Source organism: Gopherus flavomarginatus, assembly GCF_025201925.1.
Source record: "Gopherus flavomarginatus isolate rGopFla2 chromosome 13 unlocalized genomic scaffold, rGopFla2.mat.asm SUPER_13_unloc_1, whole genome shotgun sequence".
Classification (NCBI taxonomy): Eukaryota; Metazoa; Chordata; order Testudines; family Testudinidae; genus Gopherus; species Gopherus flavomarginatus.
Genome location: NW_026114609.1, coordinates 4,726,879 through 4,745,744, shown reverse-complemented (window position 1 = coordinate 4,745,744; position 18,866 = coordinate 4,726,879). Strand labels below are relative to the sequence as shown.

The following is an 18,866-nucleotide window of genomic DNA, read 5'->3' as shown; positions in this document are numbered from 1 at the left end:
TAAGGGGGGGAATGTGAATGGGAATTGAGGTAGGGGAACTGGAATTATGTTTTGCTAAGGGGGGGAATAGGAACAAGGACAAAGACAAGCCTCTGTGGTGTCAGAGCTGGGAAGGGGGATACTGAGGAAGGAAATTGGAATCATTGCTTGCTGGAAGTTTACCCCAATAAACTTTGAATTGTTTGCACCTTTGAGCTTCGTGCATTGCTGCTCTCTGGTCATGTGAGAAGGACCAGGGAATGGGAGGGTGATGGGACAAACCCTCTAACAAGTACGTCTTTCAGGGTGTGAAACTCCCCAGAACCAGTATAATTAAGCTGACCTAAGCCATGGTTAGATAGCACTAAGTGAAAGAAAAGATTGTTTTGCCAATGCTGCTATTACACAGACGGAAAACCCCTTCCCTCACTGTAGCAGCTGTCTACTCCACAGGGCTACAGCAGTATTTTAGGCATAGCCAGCCTCAGAGGGAGACCAGATCTGGCTCCATGGATGCTCAGGCAGTAAGACAGCAGCAATGACAATACACTAATGCTTCCGTAGTTGGCAGGATTTGAACCTGCGTGGAGAGACCCCAATGGATTTCTAGCCCATCGCCTTAACCACTCGGCCACAACTACTTGATGTATAGCTACTACCCTACATGATGAACCTGTTCTCACAGAATTGTCACTTCAAATGGCTCAGACCAGCTCCCTCAGCACACTCATGGTGAACAGCAAGAGTTCCTGCCCATTTCCCTTCCAGCTGGAGCATGATTAGTGTGTTTGTGGCTAATGACATTGCTATAGATTGTTGTTCATTCCCCACACTGACAATTCAGACAGTCCCTTTCCAATTCGAATCTCCACCATATCATTCCAATAGCCGGGGGCAGGATTTCTCTGGGGCACTGAAATGTTTCAGGGGATTGGTGTGTGAGCTCAGCCTTGCATTCCATCCCTGATGTTTCATGGACTAACAACAGCAGCAGAAAGAAAGAGCCGAGCCAATATCTCCCTGGCAGGGATGCAGGTGACCACGTCCCCTCTGTCTGACTATTGCCATTGCAGGAGAGAAGGGTTCACTGGAATCGAATGCCCTGGCTCAGACAAGAGACACAGGGAGGTTTTACTGTTATTGGATCTGTGCAAAGGAAATTGTGCCTCTATATGAAATTGAGGAGGGAAATTAAACGTCCACATGGTGGCCCAGTGTCTTAAGGAATGTGGGCGATGGACTCTGGCTGAGAAATGATTTAACAGGAATTTGTATCAATGTATTGCCCTGATTAAAAGCTATGGCTATAAGGTGCCACTGTTGTTAGTACTTGAACCTGCGTGGAGACACCCGAGTGGGTGTCAAGTCCATTACCTTAACGAGAGGTAGTTGATTATTTTGTCAAGATCCAAATTTCTTGGTCAAGGTCTAGTCAATGTCTAGATGACAGAGAAAATAATACACTGATGATAATAAGAAGAATTTAGAAATATTTACAGTTGCTATGGGCATAACTATGATGATTGTTTTATGTTTCACTCTTTATATCTGACACCACCATCATCTTTCCCTTTAGCCTTGTAGTTTACCAAGGGTAAAACTAAACATCTCTTCAGATACAAGGGAGTGTTTGTGTTCATTCCTGCTAGCTACACAGAGGCTTGATGTAGCTGCTTTCAATCCTCCGGCTCTGCCCTGATAAGTAACATTTCAGAGTGTCACTGAACTGAAGGAGGGAGATCATTTTTTGACAGATTACACTTCCTCTTAAAGGTGTTTGTCTGGCTGGCAGCCCTGGTTCCCAGGTCTCTCCTGAGGGAAGAAAGTTTCTGTGCAAAATACTAAAACTTTTAACAGAGAGGAGGAAAAGGCGATGGCCACATGATGGGGCCAGTATGTACCACAACATGATTCTTTTATGTGGGATGACTCTGAAGATTGACTGATCTCCACTTCCTTGGATTTAAAGAGATGTTTAGTTTTGTACTTGAGAACCTGTAAGGCTGAAGCAATTTTATGGATGATGACACTACAATTGAAGGGTTATTTAATGTTGTAGAAATCATTAAAAACACTTAGTTTCAAGTTGAGCTGCCTGTTATTAAAGGCTGGTTTCCCCACGTCAGTTCCATAAGCTCTGCTAGAAAGGCCCTGGGTTCTCTCCTGCCTTGGTGGGAACTAAAGGCAATCGTCCCCTGCTGCCCTTGGCTTCAGGCTGATTTTTCTGGGGAGGGGATGTGGAATTGGTTTGTTTGCTATTGAGAGGGAGCCGGGCCAGTTCTCAGGAAACGAGAACTCCTAGCATCTTCCCAGCCCAACCCAGGCTGCTGCCCTGTCCCAGCCTCTGTTCCCCTGGGAGCCCTGCTTGTTTGACTCTAGAGCAGGCTGGGAGCAGCAGCTGGGGCAGAGGACAGCCTGGGCTGGGCAGATGCTAGGAGCAGAGCACCAGAGGCCTCTACTGGCTCCCTCCTCAGCAGCAAACAATCAGTCCCCACCCACACTCTGGGACAGCAGCCTGGAGCCAAGGACAGTGTCCAGTGGGGGGGTTCTCTTTTTCCTCTTCCTGGGGTGAGCAGGGACCTGGGGGTGTTTCTTGCAGGGCAGTTGGAACTGAATTGGGGAACAGGCTTTTAATAACAGGCAGCTCAATTTCAGACTAATTTTGTTACAATTTTCTTTATAATGTAAAATAATTCAAAAGTAAATGGGCAGGAATGATTGGAACTCTTTTCTCCCTGTCGTACAAAGAAATGGCTTTTTGGCTTTTCATGATACAGGAGTCAGGTTCGTTCACTGTGCAGAATCAATGTGCACAGAAGCCTGTTGTGTTTCATTTCTTTAGTTCTGCTGCCAACATGTGGCCATTTCCTTCCCCTCCTTTCTGTCCAAAGTGAAGAGCCCAGTTCCTGCAGGGAGAGAAGGATATCTTTCTTCTTTCCTTCCTCAAAAGCCCCCTTCCTTGGAAAGCCCTTTGCTGGGTCTGGGTGGGGAACAGCCATTCCTGAGGATTAATTTCACACCATATTTGGGGTTGATATATAGATTTTACAGCCAGACTAGATCACTAGGTACCTCTGCTCTGACCTGATTCAGAACAGAGTCCAGAGAATTTTACCCAGTGACTCCTACACCCACCCCAAGATCTTCTGGCTGAACGAGGCAGGTTCATTCAGAAAGTCATCATGTTTGGATGTAAAGGTGGGAAATGATGGGGAAATTGGTCCCTCTTTCAAGTTTCAATGTTGTAACTTCTACATCTAGACCGGGGTGGCCAACCTGAGCCTGAGAAGGAGCCAGAATTTCCCAATGTAACTGCCAAACATGCACCTTTGTATGCAACTAATGAGTCAATTGTGAACCTTCCCATCATTATCCCTTTGAAATAATGATGTGATGGATACTTGGCTGTATATCCCAGTGTGCCCTGCACGTCTACAAGCTGCATTAGCCAATCCAACCATTCGGCACTTGTAGATGGGCACCTCTGTACTGTGCCTGAGTCTTGTACAGCTATGAAAGGCTGGTAGATGCCAATATTTCCCTGTCTTTTTAACCTGCACTAATACCAGGCCAGGCCAGGACTGGGAAGAGAGACAGAGCAGCAGGTTTCCCATATTGTATCCAGTTCCCTTTTTCTTGACCAGTTTCTCCTCTGCATAACTTGTCCTTTATTTACTGTGAGCCTGGCTAACTCAGCTGGTAGCGTGTCAGACTTTTAATCTGATGGTCCAGGGTTCAAGTCCCTGGTCAGGTAATAAACTACTCACTATATCTTTAAACATTGTTCTTTTGATGTCCTCTTTGGTGTTACTTTTTCTCTTCAAGACTGTGCCTTTCCTAAGAAGGGCCTTTGTGTGTGTGGGTTTGAAGGGGCAACTTCCTGACATCCTCACTATCCTTGCAGCCTGGAGGAATAATGGCCTCTGGGCACACAGCATGTTCCTCCCCTGCATGCACACGCACACAGAGAAAACAAAACAGAATATCTCTAAGGAATTAGAATCACCTGCGGCCTTCCTCTATCCTGCTGGATCCCCAAATGATGATGCTCTTCAGCCTAAACCCATGTCCCCTCTACTCCCAGTGACCCTCAGTCCCAATGCACTGCCCCTCCTATGCACACTGCTCCTCACTCCCAACCAGAGCCTACTCCTCTTCACCCTTCTCCTCTATCCCAACCCACAGCCCCCTTCTATTTCCAGTGCCCCTCAATCCCAACGCACAGGCCCCTCCTATTCCCAGTGCCCCTCAATCCCAAACCACTGCTCCCTCCTTCCCTCCAGCTGCAGGTGCTTCAGACTCCCTCAGGAAGATTTTCTTGCAAGGTTTCGTGTATGAATCTGCATGTGGATTTTACAGTGTGTTGGAAATATGTTGCATTGCTTGCCAAAATGATCACTTTTGGCTCGTGTTGGATTCCCAGTCTCCTTGTTATTGGGACAGGAGAAAGAAAGAGTTGTTATCCTTGTTGTGTGAATCAAGGGCAGCACAACTGTGCTTGGCAGACTCTGATTGAAGGACTCACCCTCAATTCAATAGCACTTGGTAGGCAGGGGACAAGGGTTCCAGGACCAAGTGGGCTGGGGTCCCAATACCAAAATTTAGGTGTTAAATCAACTTTAGGACAGGGTGGCAGTGGAGGGATGAGTGAGTTCCTGGACAAGACAGTGATGTTCAGTGCCTTCTTATTTTTCCTCTTTTCCACTCAGGATGGCAGGTGAACTCTACAGAGACACCTCTGGGCTTGCACTGACTAAGGACAACAGCTGTGAGTGGAGTAACGGGGGAGCTCATATTTAAGGACTTTTGGTTGCTGGACTTACAAACCGTAGGGATAAGGACACTGCCCAGCTTATTTGGGGGTGGGTCTTTTCCTCGTGGTTTATGTTTATGTGTTGGGGCTGCTCACATGACTTCTGCTAACCTTAGGCTTACATTGCAATGTAGACATATCCTAAGAGGGCATCTACACTGTGATAAAATCCCGCTTACCTGGATGATCTGATTTGGGCTCCTGGGGCTCAGACTGGAGCCCAGGCTTGGAAACCCTCACTCCTTGTGGGGTCTCAGAGGCTGGGCTGAAGCTCAAGTGTCTACACTGTAATTTTATAACCCTGCAGCACAAGCCCCACAAGCCTCAATCAACTGACTCAGGGTTTGAGAATAGTGACTTGGGTGTGTTAATGGCAGTGTAGACATAATGCTCGGCTATGTCCACACTGCAATGAAACACCTAAGGCTGTCCTGTGCCAGCTCAGGCTCCTGAGGGTTTTGGCCGTGGGGTGGTAAATTTGCACTGTAGACATCTCAGCTCAAGCTCAATATCGGGCTCTGGGAGCCCTCAAGGTTGGGAGGGAGTTTAGCAAGCAAAAAAGGTAAAATGGCAGTGGAGTAATACGCTGGACTCAGTGGCATTTCTCCATTGTCTATCTGCTTTGGGGCAGTGACAATAACACGTCCTGCTGCATTCGTTATTTCAAAGGGTGGTTTAGGATTTTCATTCTCACACACGGTGCATGAAGCAGGGCTCAACCCTTGGTGCAAACTAAATGAGCTGCTCACAGATTCTGACAGCCACAATGAGCAATTGGTGTGAGAGCCCAGACCTGCCCCTGTCCCAGAGGGAGGGGCTCATCTGTGAGAGGCTGGACCACTGACCTATCAGCTCTTCACTCCCAAACTTTCAGTAATTCTGTTATCAGTGCCTGTGAGTATAATTTAAACTGCCATACTGGGCTGGACCAAAGGCCCATCAAGCTCTGTGTTTTGGGCATTGGCAGTAGCAAATACCAGGTGCCCCAAGAGTTAATCAACAAGGCACCACTAGGAGTTGAACCCAGGATCTCCTGCTTACAAAACAGGGGCTTTAACCAGCTAAGCCATGGTGCCCACCTGTAGTTGAAGCACAGTTTCTGCCCACACCTGTCTCCCTGCCATCCCCACTGGGGCCTGACAAGCTTTGCTTGTGTTTGGATTCTCCAAAGCAGAGAAGCAGGAGAGCTTTTTCTTGCAAGCTCTGTGTGTGTGTGTGTGATTCTTTGGCCAAGTCTGCACTACAAAGTTATTTCAGCATCATTGTATTGCTCAGGTGTGTGAAAAACACACAACACTCCCTTGTTCAGCAGCTTTTGGCTGGTGCACACACTGCAATGCCATGTCTGGCAACAAAACTGCCCTGTTTTGGTGACAAAATAAAACCACCTCGACGAGAGGCCTAGAGCTTTGTGCAGCAAACTTAAAGTGACAAATTGCCAGTGTAAATGCTGCTGTTCATTATATCACCACAACTGGCCTCCACCAGTATCCCATAATGCCCACTGTGAACTCACCTGCCCTGCATTCCTGCTACAGAGGCTGGGCCCCTCCCCTTTCATAGTTCCAGAAAATTCTGACAGCTGAGCCGCTATCTGCACTGGGATTAGGTTGATATACTGCATTGCCAGCCTAAGTAACGTAATTACACCAACCTAATTTTATAGTGTAGATCTGTCCAAAGAATCACACACACATCTTGGGAGCAAAACTTCACCTGCTCTTCTGCTTTACAGAAGCCAAACACGAGCAACATTTGTCAGGGCCCACTGGGGATTGCCAGACAGTCAGGTGTGGGCAGACACGGTGCTTTAAGTAACAGCAGGTACCATGGCTTAGGTGGTTAAAGTACCTGTTTTGTAAAGAGGAGATCCTGGATTCAACTCCCAGTGGTGCCTTGGGGAGTGGCTTTTGGGGCACCTGGCATTGGCTACTGATAGAAGACAAGATTCAGATGGACCTATGGTTTAAATTACACGCACAGGCACTGATAATAGAGTTACTAAAAGTTTGGGTGTTAAGAGCTGATAGGTCAGTGGTCCACTCCCCTCAATGCAGTTTTACTATTTCCACTTGCTAAACTCCCTCCAAACTTCTATAAAATTACAGGGCAGACATATGGGCTTGAGCCCAACCTCTGAGGCCCCACAAGGGGTGAGGGTTTTTGAACCCAGGCTTCAGTGTGAACACAAATATCTGCACCACAGTTTTTAGCCCCTCAGCTTTACGTCTATGAGCCCAAGTCAGATGAGCCAGGCCAGCCCTGCTGCCATCTTTATCCCAGGAGAGATGGACTCTAAGGGTACCTCTCCATTGCCATGGAAGCCCAGGTGTGGCACGCTGTGCTCAAAGCAGCACCCTGGAAGCCCCATATTCACCACTCTCCTATAATGATAATATGGTTTGTACAAGTCTGCCTTGTGAGGATGGACACTGCTAGAGTCACATCCTAGCAAAGGAGCTTCCTAACAAGCTGGAAGAAACGATGAAAGAAGGGTAGAGACACCATGACTTGGCCTCTCTCCTCCATAACTCAACAGCTGGAAACACACCTGGAGGACAAAGACTGAGCTGAACTGATTCAGAAATCAGAAGAGAATCCTAATAATACATTCAAACCAGATTCCCCAGCCAGACTAGTATTGGTTTTTCAGCAGGATTCCTGGGCCCAGCCTTGTTGCGGTTACGAGGACTCTGCCACACATGAGAGTAGAAAGAGCGTCCTTGGGGTCAGGCAGGCCTCTGGTAAGGGGGTGGGGACTCAGATCCTTTCTCTTGCCAATTGCACCAGGGTCATGTATAAACCAGGGAAGTTCCCCACAATAGCCAGACCAGAACCCCCTGTACACTTGCCCTCTGTACTCATTGCTTCTCTGTCTCTCTTCCCCTCAGCTCTGCTGCTCTCCCTTTGAGCTTTCTCAGCACCTGGCCCCACAGTGCTTCCTGCCAGCCAGAGACTGCATGTCCTAGGCCTGTTCCTGTGGATGTGGCCTCTCTCCTGATTCCTGAGGAAAGGAACCTTTCCAGGAAATGGCCATGGCTTCTGGGAATCAGCATGTGGCTGGTGGACAGCACCAGGAATCATTTGGTTCCTGACACACAAGGCAACTAAAAAGCTGAGTACCCAGACAAGAACTTGAACCCTGGCCCTTCAGAGTAAAAGCCTGATGTTTTACCAACTGAGCTACCTGGGCTTGTTTAGACCATTTTCACCATTCACCACAAGAGCAAGCAGGTACGCAAAAGAGAGGCAAAAAAAGTCCTAGGAACCGTTCATGTGGCCTAATGGATAAGGTATCTGAGTGTGGATCAAAAGATTGAGGGTTTGAGTCCCTTGGTGGTGGTTTTTCTGCAGTTTTACCTTTGTGCTGAAAGTCCTGCTCCCTGCAGGGTTGGAACCTCTTCTTGGCTGCTCAGGCCAATGCTCTGGCTTCAGCTAGAGCCCAGGGAAGGAGTTGGGAGTCACAAAGGCGGGGGCATGAGTGCCAAGTGCTTCCAGTCTAGCCTTTGCCATTCCTGGCTTGCCAAAGAAAGTGGGCGACTGCCTGGGCCGTCGTGTGCACCTGTCCCTGTGCTGGAGGGTATTTGCTACATAGCATTTTCGGAGCCTGGGTGTTTCTCTGCTTCTCGCCAGCTCAGGAAAAGCCTCTTGGGATAAAATCTCCTGCCCCACTGCAAAAGTGAGCACCGTGAGTGGGACCAGTCAGAGGCCCCAATATAGGGGCTGGCCCTGCTTTCCTACCATCTTGTGATGTTGGCCACAGAACATCAGCAGCTGCCCCGCATGCTGGTGACCTTCAGTGGGTGTTTGGCATGGCAGGGAGCAGCCTGGCTGGGTGTTTTTGTGCCTGTATGAAGGCCACACATAGGCATGGTCCTGCCCTCCTCTAGGCCTGACCTCAGTTGCTCTGTGGCTTTTAAGACTTCCCTTGGAGCTGTCAGCACCAGCTGCCTCTGCTCTAGTTGCCCAGAGGAGGAGAGGTGTGTTGTGTCACTTTTACAGATGCCCCTTCCCTGGTACTGCCCTTGCTCAGCTGCACAGAGGAGCTTCCATCCCCATTCCCTGCCCAGCAGCCCTCTGGCACCATTCCTGAGGGCTGCCCTGCCTCACTTTCTTCCTACCATATTGGGAAAGACAGCTCTCATTATTAAAGGTGAGGTGGGCCAACTAGGGGCAGAAGCTCATTCTGTGTTTTCCTACTGCAGATCCCAAGTTCAGGAACTCATCTTGGGTGCAGACATTGCTGTGCTCCCAGAAAACAAGCCTTCCCTGCACACACAGGGCCTGTCAAAGCCTGGGAGTGAACCAAGGACCTTCAGATTTTCAGTCTAGTGCTTGCCCGACTGAGCTACTTTAACAGTTCCATGATAGCACTTTGGCCTGTTGCTTCTCTGTCTGGGATGTTTTTGTCAGCAGTTGCACACAGAAAGGACAGGAAAACGAACGGCTGCTTCACACCCCCACCGGAGGAACCCGGCGCCCTTAGCTGTGGTGAGTAAGAAGTGTCTGTTGGCTGACAGGACCTGTCCCCCAGGAACTGGAACAGCAGCTGACACCTCCCCCTCGGCTCCAGGCTGTGGGAAATGCTCATTGCCTGGCTGCATGGGTGGATGCTGCTCCATGCTCTGGAGAGCATCTGTATTGGTTTGTCAACCCCGCATCTTCACTGAGTCAGTCTGGTAAGGTCCCAAGTGCCCCCTCCGGCCTGGCAGCTGAGAGTCTGTGCAGACATCAACCCCCCTGCCAGCCCCACAGGCAGCAGCAGCGCCAGCTCCCCCAGCACCACAGGGGCATTCAATGCACTTCCTGTGGGGAAATGGCTCCTTGTTGTCCAGCTGCTAGAGTGAGAGCCAGGAGAGAGCAGTGTCTGGCTCACCATGCAGGAGAGAAGAGACCTGATGAGTGTGGATCTCCCTCAGTCTCCCCTGGAATGCTGGTCAGTTTTATTGTCACTGTGATAGTCAGCGTTTCCCTTCAGGGCCGGCCCTAGAGGGGTCTGGGGTCCGGGACAAATCCCTCCAAATCCCCCCCAGGCCCTGCCCTACCCCCCCCACCCCTGTCCCATCTCTTCCCATCCTGCACCTTTCTGCCCCATTCCTCTCCCACCCCCACCTCTTCCCGTCCCTGCTCCTTCCCCTCCCCACCCAGCGGCTCCTACACCCCACTGAACAGCTGATCACTGGCAAGTGGAAGGTGCTGAAGGGGAAGAGGAGGAGCTTGTCAGCAAGGCCTGTAGTGGGCGGGCGGGGGAGCTGGCTGCCAGTGGGCGCTGAGCACCTATTTTTTCTTTGTTGATTCTGCAGCCCCATAGCTCCCATGGAGTCGCTGACTTGGCTTCCTTCGCACTCTAGAGAGAGGAGCAGAACCAGGGCTATGGCTGATATATGGGGCACCAGGTGAGTGGCAGAGGCTTCAGGTGCTGAGAGTTTGCCTGACACCTCAGGGACACAGTGTGAGATGCTGTCCCAGGGATCTCTATGAAAGGAGCAGAACAGGATTTACTTGGGGTGGGGAGAGAACTGAGAGTGTCTGAGTGGGTTGCAGAGAGGTATTGCCCAGGTGAGATACTGGCTAAAACACAGGCCTTGCTGTGAGCAAGATTGGAACCTGCACAGGGGAACCCTATTGGAGTTGGTGCTGGGAACTAGCCAACCAACCCCCCAGCATACGCACTAAGTTTTAGTAAAGGGCCAAGAGCCCCCTTACACAAGCAGCCCCATGAGGGTCACCGATGTGCAGAGAAGGCAGCCTAAGCTGGTCCCATGGTGTAATGGGCAGCACTCAGGACTCTGAATCCTGTAGTCTGAGTTCAAATCTCAGTGAGACCTTATGGTAAAGCCCCACTGCTCAACTTCCCTGTTTCTAGGTGTGTAAGAATGAATCTTTCCCCTCCTGTTGGGGTGACTCACACCTCCAAGAGCCACATCTTTGGCTAGGGTGTCCACAATGGATTAGGGCTCTAGAACTTGCTATGCTGATGGTCAGGGCTGGCTTTAGGAAGTGCAGGGCCCAATTCAAACACTTTCTGCAGGGCCCTGGCAGGGATAACTTAAAAAGAAAAAAGTGTAAAAAAAAAAGCCTTCCATGTACTATTTACTTTCCATAACTATATAAATAATAAAATTGTTTATTATGTACATTGCATCATATATGCTGTTGATTGGTTATTAACGACTGCTGTTTCACATGTGGGGGTCCCCGCCACTCCCTGGGGGTGTGCACATGTGTGGGTCCCCGCTGCTTCCTGCCCCCCTCATTGAAGCAGGTGTGCAGGTTAATGGCCTGGGAACTGCAGAGTGGCAGTGGACATGGGGCTGGTTAAAAGCAGAGCAGGGGCTGACTGGAGGTAAGGTCTGGCTGCAGGCAGGGCAAGGGGTGCAGGGCTGGCTGGAAACAGGGGAGTGTGGGGCAGGCTGGCTTCAGGCAGGGCCGCAGGGTGGTGCAGCAGGGGTTGGCAGGGCTGGAGACAGGAGTATGGGACTGGCTGGCGTCAGGTAGGGGGGTGCAGCAGGGGTTGGCTGGAGACAGGGCAGGGCGGACAGTGCAGGGCTGGTGCGGGCAGGGGTGTGTGGCAAGGGTTGGCTGGAGAGAAGGCAGGGGGTTTGGTGGGGCTGGCTGTGGGCAGGGGGTGCAGAGCTGGCTGCAGGCAGCGGGGGGTGGGGCTGGTGCGGGCAGGGCAGGGGGTGCAGCAGAGGCAGCAGGAGCCCTGGCCCTTTAAATAGCTGCCAAGCCCCCCGCTATCCCAGGGCTCTGGGGGCTATTTAAAGGGCCTGGGGCTCTCCTGCTTCTACCCCGCCCCAGACCTTTTAAATAGCTGTGGGAGCCCTGGGGAATGCATGGGGGCGGCGGAGCTCCGGCGGCTATTTAAAGGATGGGGTGGCAGAGGCAGCTGGAGCCCTGGCCCTTTAAATAGCTCCCAGAGCCCCCTGCTACCCCAGGGCTCTGGGGGCTATTTAAAGGGCCCGGAGCTCCAGCCGGGGGCATGGGGCTTGCGGCGCTCGGGCCGGAGCTCCAACCGGGGGCACGGGGCTTGTCGCGCTCTGGCCGGAGGTCCAGATGGGGCCACGGGGCTTGAGGTGCTCGGGCCAGAGCTCCAGCCGGGGCCGCGGAGCTTTCGGTGCTCCGGCCAGAGCTCCAGCTGAGAGAGCAGGGCTGTGGGGCAGCCACGCTCCCGCCGGCACTTTGGTCAGGGGAACGGGGCCATGGAAACCCCGGAGCAGACTGCAGCCGGGGTAAGTAAAAAAAAATTTAAAAGGCGCCTAAAGCGTGGGGCCCTCTTAGGCGCGGGGCCCGATTCCCAGGAATCAGGCAAATCGGCCTAAAGCCGGCCCTGCTGATGGTTAGGATTCTTGCTGCTTCACCTGCTGGCCACAGGCTTGGCTCTTGTGCTTCCTACCAAACGTTTCCTCTGGCCCACATGGCGCTTGAAGAAAGGAGTGCCAGGGCTGGGATTAATAGTCAGGGCTTGGCAGGAGGGAGGAAGAGTCCCAGGCTGGAGCCCCACACACCTTCCCTCCTCTGGGCACCTAGAGCAGAGGCAGCCCAGCTCTGTCTTCTGGATACCTCAGCAGAGTAGGTGAGTTCATGTAAATACAGTCTGGTCCCAAAGCCTCCTCCCAACCCTGGTCATCAGTAGCTGCCAAGGGAGAGCTCATTCACACCTCGCTTACAAATCATCATTTGAAATTCTAAGGTTGGACAACACTGCAGAAGCCAATACACCGACATTGTCAGCAAACACAACAGCTGGGTGAGGAAACTTGGCTTTGTCCAGACTTTCCAAACCTATTTTACTTTCTCAGGTACAAGTAGTTTTCAGACGTTGTATCTGCTTTTAAAGTGTGTGTTAATGTTTCCATTTCCATTCAAATTTGCAACCAATGACAACATTGGCAGCGCTGCATGTAACTAGCTGATCACTGAGGGAGGGGGTGTTGGGGAAATTCGGGGAAGGGAGTGCACAGCCCCCTGACTAGGGGGCGTATAGGGAATGCCCAGTTTCACTGATTGAGTCTCCTACTGCAGCACCTCAGTAGGTTACATCAGAGAGGAGCTGCAGTGTCTAGGCAGTGGGATGCCTGTGCCTTTAAGAGTCCAGCCCTGGGAAGCCCATGCTGAGAGGAGCTGCCTGTGGGAGGGGAAATAAAAAAGCCCTCTGCTCCCCCCACCCATGTTTGCAAACACTGGAGTCTCAGCCCACCGGGATCACTGTTACCTCTCTGTCCCTGCCTGTGCCGGGGTTTAACCCTCTGGCAGCGCCTCCCTCTGGGGTTAACTCCGGCTCCTTCCCACCTCCCTGACTTTGCCCTTCAGTCCCTCTCCTAACTCTGCCTCCAGCTGCTTGACCCCCCCGACCAGTCAATTTTCAACCCCTGCTCAGACCCTGGCCACCCCCTCCTCTGATTTGCCCCCCTTTGCCCCTTTTTAATCCCTGTAAAAAGTAGGGGGTGCTGAGTCCCATTCTCTGGAGGGAGGGCTGGGGGCCTGACCCCTGCCTGCCCAGTGCTCAATGTGCCCCATGATCTTGTGGATGTTTGCCGAGTGCTGCAGGGTCACCCGAAGGGGGAGAGAGACACAGTTAGGAGGTGATGCAGCCAAGGGTGCCTCACCCAACACTGAGATGCAGCCACCTCTGGGGTGAGTTACACAAGTCAGCAAATGAATTTGGAACAAGAAACACACTGAAAGGACCGAGGCAGCTGCAGGAGGTGGAGAAAACCAGAAAAAGCAGGAGCCCTGGATCCCAGCCCTGCCCCTCCCCTACTCTACCCCCTAATCTCCACTCCCCTCCCACATTTGAGGGGAGAACCCAGGAGTCCTGGTCCCCAGCCTTGCCCGCTCCCATATTTTGATATGGCTCCATCCAACAGCTGCCCCCACAATTGCAGAGCAGTGCCATGGGGCACACCGGGGCCTGCCTGTTTGCACAGGATGAGCAATACCAGTGCCTCAGGATGGGGAGAGACGATGCTAAGGGAGAAGAAGGCAGCAGACAGCTCCCATGACACAGAAGGAAATGCTAGGGGGTGCTATGCTGCAAGGAGTGAAGGGGGTTGGCAGGGAATGGGAGGATCTTCCCTCACACCAGGTGTGTCTGTCTCCCTCCCAATTCCTCCCCAGCCCTGCCTCAGCCCAGGCTAATCTCAGCCCAGCTACCAGGGTTAAATTTGGCCTGGATTCCCCAGGTGCTGGGGGTGGGGCATGGGGCTGGGAAGAATGAGCCTCTACTCCCCCTTCCCCAGACACAGTTGCATGGGCACAGACCAAAGGAGCCTGCAGCACTGCTGCCTAGAGGAAACTGAGGCACCAGCCACTGACAGACACATCATGGCTCTCCTCATCCTCATCCTCTTTTCCATATACAACCTGGCCAGGGGAGGGTGGGGGTAAACTCAGGGAAGTTGCATAGTTAACCTGTGGAACTCCTTGCAAGAGCATGTTGTGAAGGCCAAGACTATAACAGGGTTCAAAAAAGAACTAGATAAGTTTAGGGTGGATACATCCATCAAGGGCTATTAGCCAGGGTGGGCAGGGATGGTGCCTGTAGCCTCTGTTTGCCAGAAGCTGGGAATGGGCAACAGGGGATGGATCACTTGATGATTCCCTGCTCTGTTCATTCCCTCTGGGGCACCTGGCACTGGCCACTGTCAGAAGACAGGAGGATACTGGGCTAGATGGACTTTGCATCTGAACCAGTCTGGCCGTTCTTATGTCTCCCTTGGAGCAGCAGTGACACCCAGTGGGCAGTCAGAGTAATGCACAGAAGGTGTTTTGCTTGGCGCAGCAGTGACACCAACTGGCCAATCAGGGTAACACCAGAGCATGTTTCCCTTGGAGCAGCAGTGACACCTCCTGGTCATTCAAGGTAATGCACAGAAGGTGTTTCCCTTGATACAGCAGTGACACCCACTGGTCAGGTGGCGTAATGCACAGCGTGTGTCTGCACTCTACGAGCAGTGACACCCACAGACCAGTCACGATAAGGCACAGAGTGTGTTTCCAACCAATCTGGGTAAGGCACAGAGCATGTTTCCCATGGAGCAGCAGTGACACCCAGTGACCAGCAGGGGGTGGCATCAGACTCTTCTCCTTTAGTGGGGGACTGAGATGGGCTAGACAAAGAAATTGGGGGGCTGTGCCCCCCATCACCTGGCCCCACCCTTCATGGAGGCCATGACTCTGCTCCTTCTCAGTTAAAGGCCAGGCTCATCTCCTCTCTCCCGGGCTAGGGTTTACAGCAATACAAACTTTATTAAAACAAAATAGTAAACAAGGTTTACTTTAAATATTCTAAATCTGTCCAAATTTTAGTACTGACTCCAAAGTTCTCTTAAAGATCCCATCATTAACCAAAACCTAAATGAAAAATTGAAACCAAAAACAAGGCTTAATTTAAACCCAAACATTAAGAAAAACTTTGTTTGTAAAAATAAAAACTAACAAATGCTGTAAATTAATAATTTCAACATTTTATCAAAAAAGTGTGCTGCAGCAGAATGATAAAATAATATCAAATAAATAAGCATGACCACTAAAACCTCCTCTAAAGGAATTGAATCCTTGAATACTGGTCAAATCTGTATAAAATATGCAGAACTATGTCAAAACTGGTGTTGCAGGACAGCCATTCGATCCAGAAAATGTCAATTAAAAGCTCCAGTCCAACTAAAAAAAACAAAACAACCCAATAAACCAAAATGGTCACAGCATGAAACAAACCTACACAGAAGCAAAATTAAACCTGTACCAACACAGGAACAAACGATGTAAATTTCTAATTCTAACTTCTTGTTTCTCCCAGGAGGAAGGTGTTTTGCATCCCAGTAACCAGGCTGTCACTGCAGCTTTCCTTTCACTAAATAAGATTTTTACCAAATATAAATTGCCCTCCAATTTCTCTTAGAGAAATTGAAATTGTATCTTTGCACTAATATCCCAAGTGTGCAAGTCCATCCCCTCAGAGTAGCCCCACACCCTGAGGCCATGGGAGAATCCCAACTGGTTTGTGCATTTGTAACCCTGGGGCCTGAAGCTGATGAGAGAAAGGGAAGTGAGCCATCTTGGAGCTTTCCGATATCACCTGCTGGGAGCACAGGGATTTGACTGAGTGACATCCTGGCTAATTTTCACCTTGTTTCTCCACCAGCAGAATCCACTGGAGAGCTCGGGAGTGACTTGACCATGGCAGAACCCTATTTACATATTAAAAGCTGGCATTTTGGAGCCAATGGGGTGAAATGTGAGTACTTTTGGGGTTGGGACCCACATGAGAAGGGATGTGTATAAATTGGAGAGAGTCCAGCAGAGGGCAATAAAAATGATTAGGGGACTGAGACACATGACTTACGAGAACCTACAGGCCATATCCTGTATGTTAAGCTTAAGGCAAGTTAGCATACCTGTATTGTGACCTTTTACTCAGAGAGGAAAATCGACCTTTATCATGTTACTTAAATAGATACGTACCCATGCCTGTCCAAGACCTTTACCTAGACCAATCGACAATGGAGAATGGCATAGGGTTTTTTTCAGTGTTGTACCCACAGATTTAACAGGTATGCTACAAGGTAACTTATGTGCATATGTACATGTCATCAACAAGCACAAACATACTAGCCTATGAAGTAAATGTACCCTAATGTTTTGTGGGTGAGGAATGAAATGGCCCCACAAGGGCCATAGGAGGAAGGATTTCCGGCCCTTGTGCCCTATAAAAGAGGTAACCCACCTTGCTAGAGCACTTCGCTCTATCATTCTGACTTACTTCCTCCACTCTCTCTCTATGTACTATCAGCAGGCTGTACTTGTTCTTAAACTTAAGTTTCAAGGGAACTAGGCTAAGTTCGGTTTCCCTACGTTTTTCGTCTTTGTTTATTAGTTTTGATTTAAGTTTAACATGTACAAGTAAACCCTAAGTAACACTAGCTTTTTCGAAGCACTTCACCTTTCACTTAAGATTGAGAAACCTGAACTGCAAGGCTGGTCCTGTGTCTCTTACCACCAGGTTATCAAGGAAGGATGTGAGTATATTAACCAAAACTTTGTTGCATATAATGCCATATGTATCTTCTGAATAGCAGTAATGCAACTGTAACTTTGTAACTCAATTAAATTAAATAAAATGTAAGCTAATCAATTAAATTTTCATCAAATTATCCAAATTAATATTATGAGTACACCTTATATCAGGGTACATGGGGCAGAAAATTGGAGTGCAGAGGGATGAAGGCACTGGCTCTGGGGGTCCAGACTCTGGGTGGGGTTAGAATGAGACATTCAGGGTGCAGTAGAGGACTCAGAGTTAGGATAGAGAATTGGGCCATGATGCTCAGGAATGAGGCCAGGAAACAGAAAATTGAGATGAAAGAAAGAAATCAAGCTAGAGCAAAAAGCAGAAAAGAAGTGTGTGATTTGAGCTGTGGAGGAAAGAAAAAACCTTTCCCTGTCCTCTCTCACCAAAGCATCTAAGAACCAGATGAGAAACATCTCTCCCCCACTGCAACACAATTCCAGTTAACCTGCTGAGAAAGGAAATCTTCTCCTTTGCACACTAGCAGACCTGGACGAACGCATCATCTTATCGCATCGCATCGCATGCATCATCGCCATCGCATCTCGCATCGCAATCCATCGCATCACCTCCATCGCATCCCCTCCCTCTCCAATCTGGTGTTCCTGGCCTGGACACGGAGGGGCTTCCTCTCTTCTCCATTTGGGACATGGCGGGATGAGAGAAGTGACAGGGCTTTATGGGAAATAATTATTTGCCTGATTCATGTGCAAGTCCCTAGTCCTTGTTAACCCAAACAAACCGTTTCTCCTGCATGCTGATGCCAGTTTGGAGGGTCTGGGAGCAGTCCGTACCAGGAAGTGGAAGGAAATGTAAATCTGTAGGCTTTGCCAGCTGAGGACTGTCTGATAGCGAAACTCACTATCCCATCCACCAGCAGCAGTTCTTGGTCTTGAAATGGCCATCACTGAGAAATTTCGAGACTACTTGTGTGGTGCTCAGTTTCAGGTGTGGACAGAGAACAATCCACTGACTTATGTGTTAACAAGGGCTAAGCTGGATGCTACAAGGCAGAGGTGGGTGGCTACTTTTGCTAGCCATAACTTTGCATTCAATACCAATGAGTTGGTATATATAGGAAATGTGATTTATCAGGACCACCAGTTCTTGGCTCGGGGAGGATGTAAGCAGGGTCGCTATGAACCCTACCCTGCATCTGTTGGTGATCTGTTGTAAAGGCCTTTTGAGGCTGATGTCATTTGCATGGTTCCACCCACCCGGATTGCATGATGGGGGTGCTTGTCCAAAGGGTCATTTTGGCTGCTGTGGGATCCCCAGTCTCTTTCTTATTAGGGCCAGGGGTAATAAAGTGCAGTTATTCTGGTGATATAAATCAAGGACAGTAGAACAGTACTTTGCAGTTCATGATTTCGAACTCACCGAACCTACATAAATCTCGTTAGGCAAGGGACATGGGTTCCAAAGCAGCATGAAATAAAAGAGATTGAAAAAGGATGTTTGTAATTATTAGTACAGTTTTCTTGTGAAAATTTCTAAATACAAGTTTTGGTCTTATGTATCTCTCTAGTTTAAAAAATAAGCTTTTAATAGTTCTAATACATATTTGCATCTATACCACAGATAAAAAGTTATTAATGACTAAATGTCCTTTTTAGACATACATAAACGCTGCTGACTGGCATCTTGTTTTCCAACACTAAAAGTTTTAAACATCTCCATAGATGGGTAAATGCTCCTTACACCTCAAACGGCAAGGAATTTTGCAGATTGCCCCTGAGAGATCAGCTGTGGGACACAACTTTTGTGAACACACGAACTACCCTCTGCAACGAAATTTTTAGTCACAGGGTCAGTAGGAGGGTTTCGCAAATTCTGGACTCAGGGACCAGAGCTGGGTTGCCGGTGGGGGGGAGGATTTTTGTGGCACATGCACCACCTCTGCAACAACCACCTTTGTTTACCTCACTAACCCTATACCACACACACAGCAGACTTTTGCCTCTCAGGAAACGAAAGCATACCTCTGAAAGATTGAGTGACATA

The 18,866-nt window shown here is 49.7% G+C and overlaps 4 non-coding genes across 4 annotated transcripts; 2 read left to right on the top strand and 2 right to left on the bottom strand.

Annotated features, from left to right (window-relative positions):
* Positions 1 to 538: 538 nt before the first annotated feature.
* TRNAS-AGA (transfer RNA serine (anticodon AGA)) lies at positions 539 to 620 on the bottom strand. The gene has a single exon. It is a non-coding gene; the product is annotated as a tRNA-Ser (tRNA).
* A 3,040-nt stretch (positions 621 to 3,660) lies between these two features.
* On the top strand, positions 3,661 to 3,733 carry TRNAK-UUU (transfer RNA lysine (anticodon UUU)). The gene has a single exon. It is a non-coding gene; the product is annotated as a tRNA-Lys (tRNA).
* A 2,061-nt stretch (positions 3,734 to 5,794) lies between these two features.
* TRNAT-UGU (transfer RNA threonine (anticodon UGU)) lies at positions 5,795 to 5,868 on the bottom strand. Its single transcript has one exon. It is a non-coding gene; the product is annotated as a tRNA-Thr (tRNA).
* A 4,680-nt stretch (positions 5,869 to 10,548) lies between these two features.
* Positions 10,549 to 10,620, top strand: TRNAQ-CUG (transfer RNA glutamine (anticodon CUG)). Its single transcript has one exon. It is a non-coding gene; the product is annotated as a tRNA-Gln (tRNA).
* The last annotated feature ends 8,246 nt before the right edge of the window (positions 10,621 to 18,866 follow it).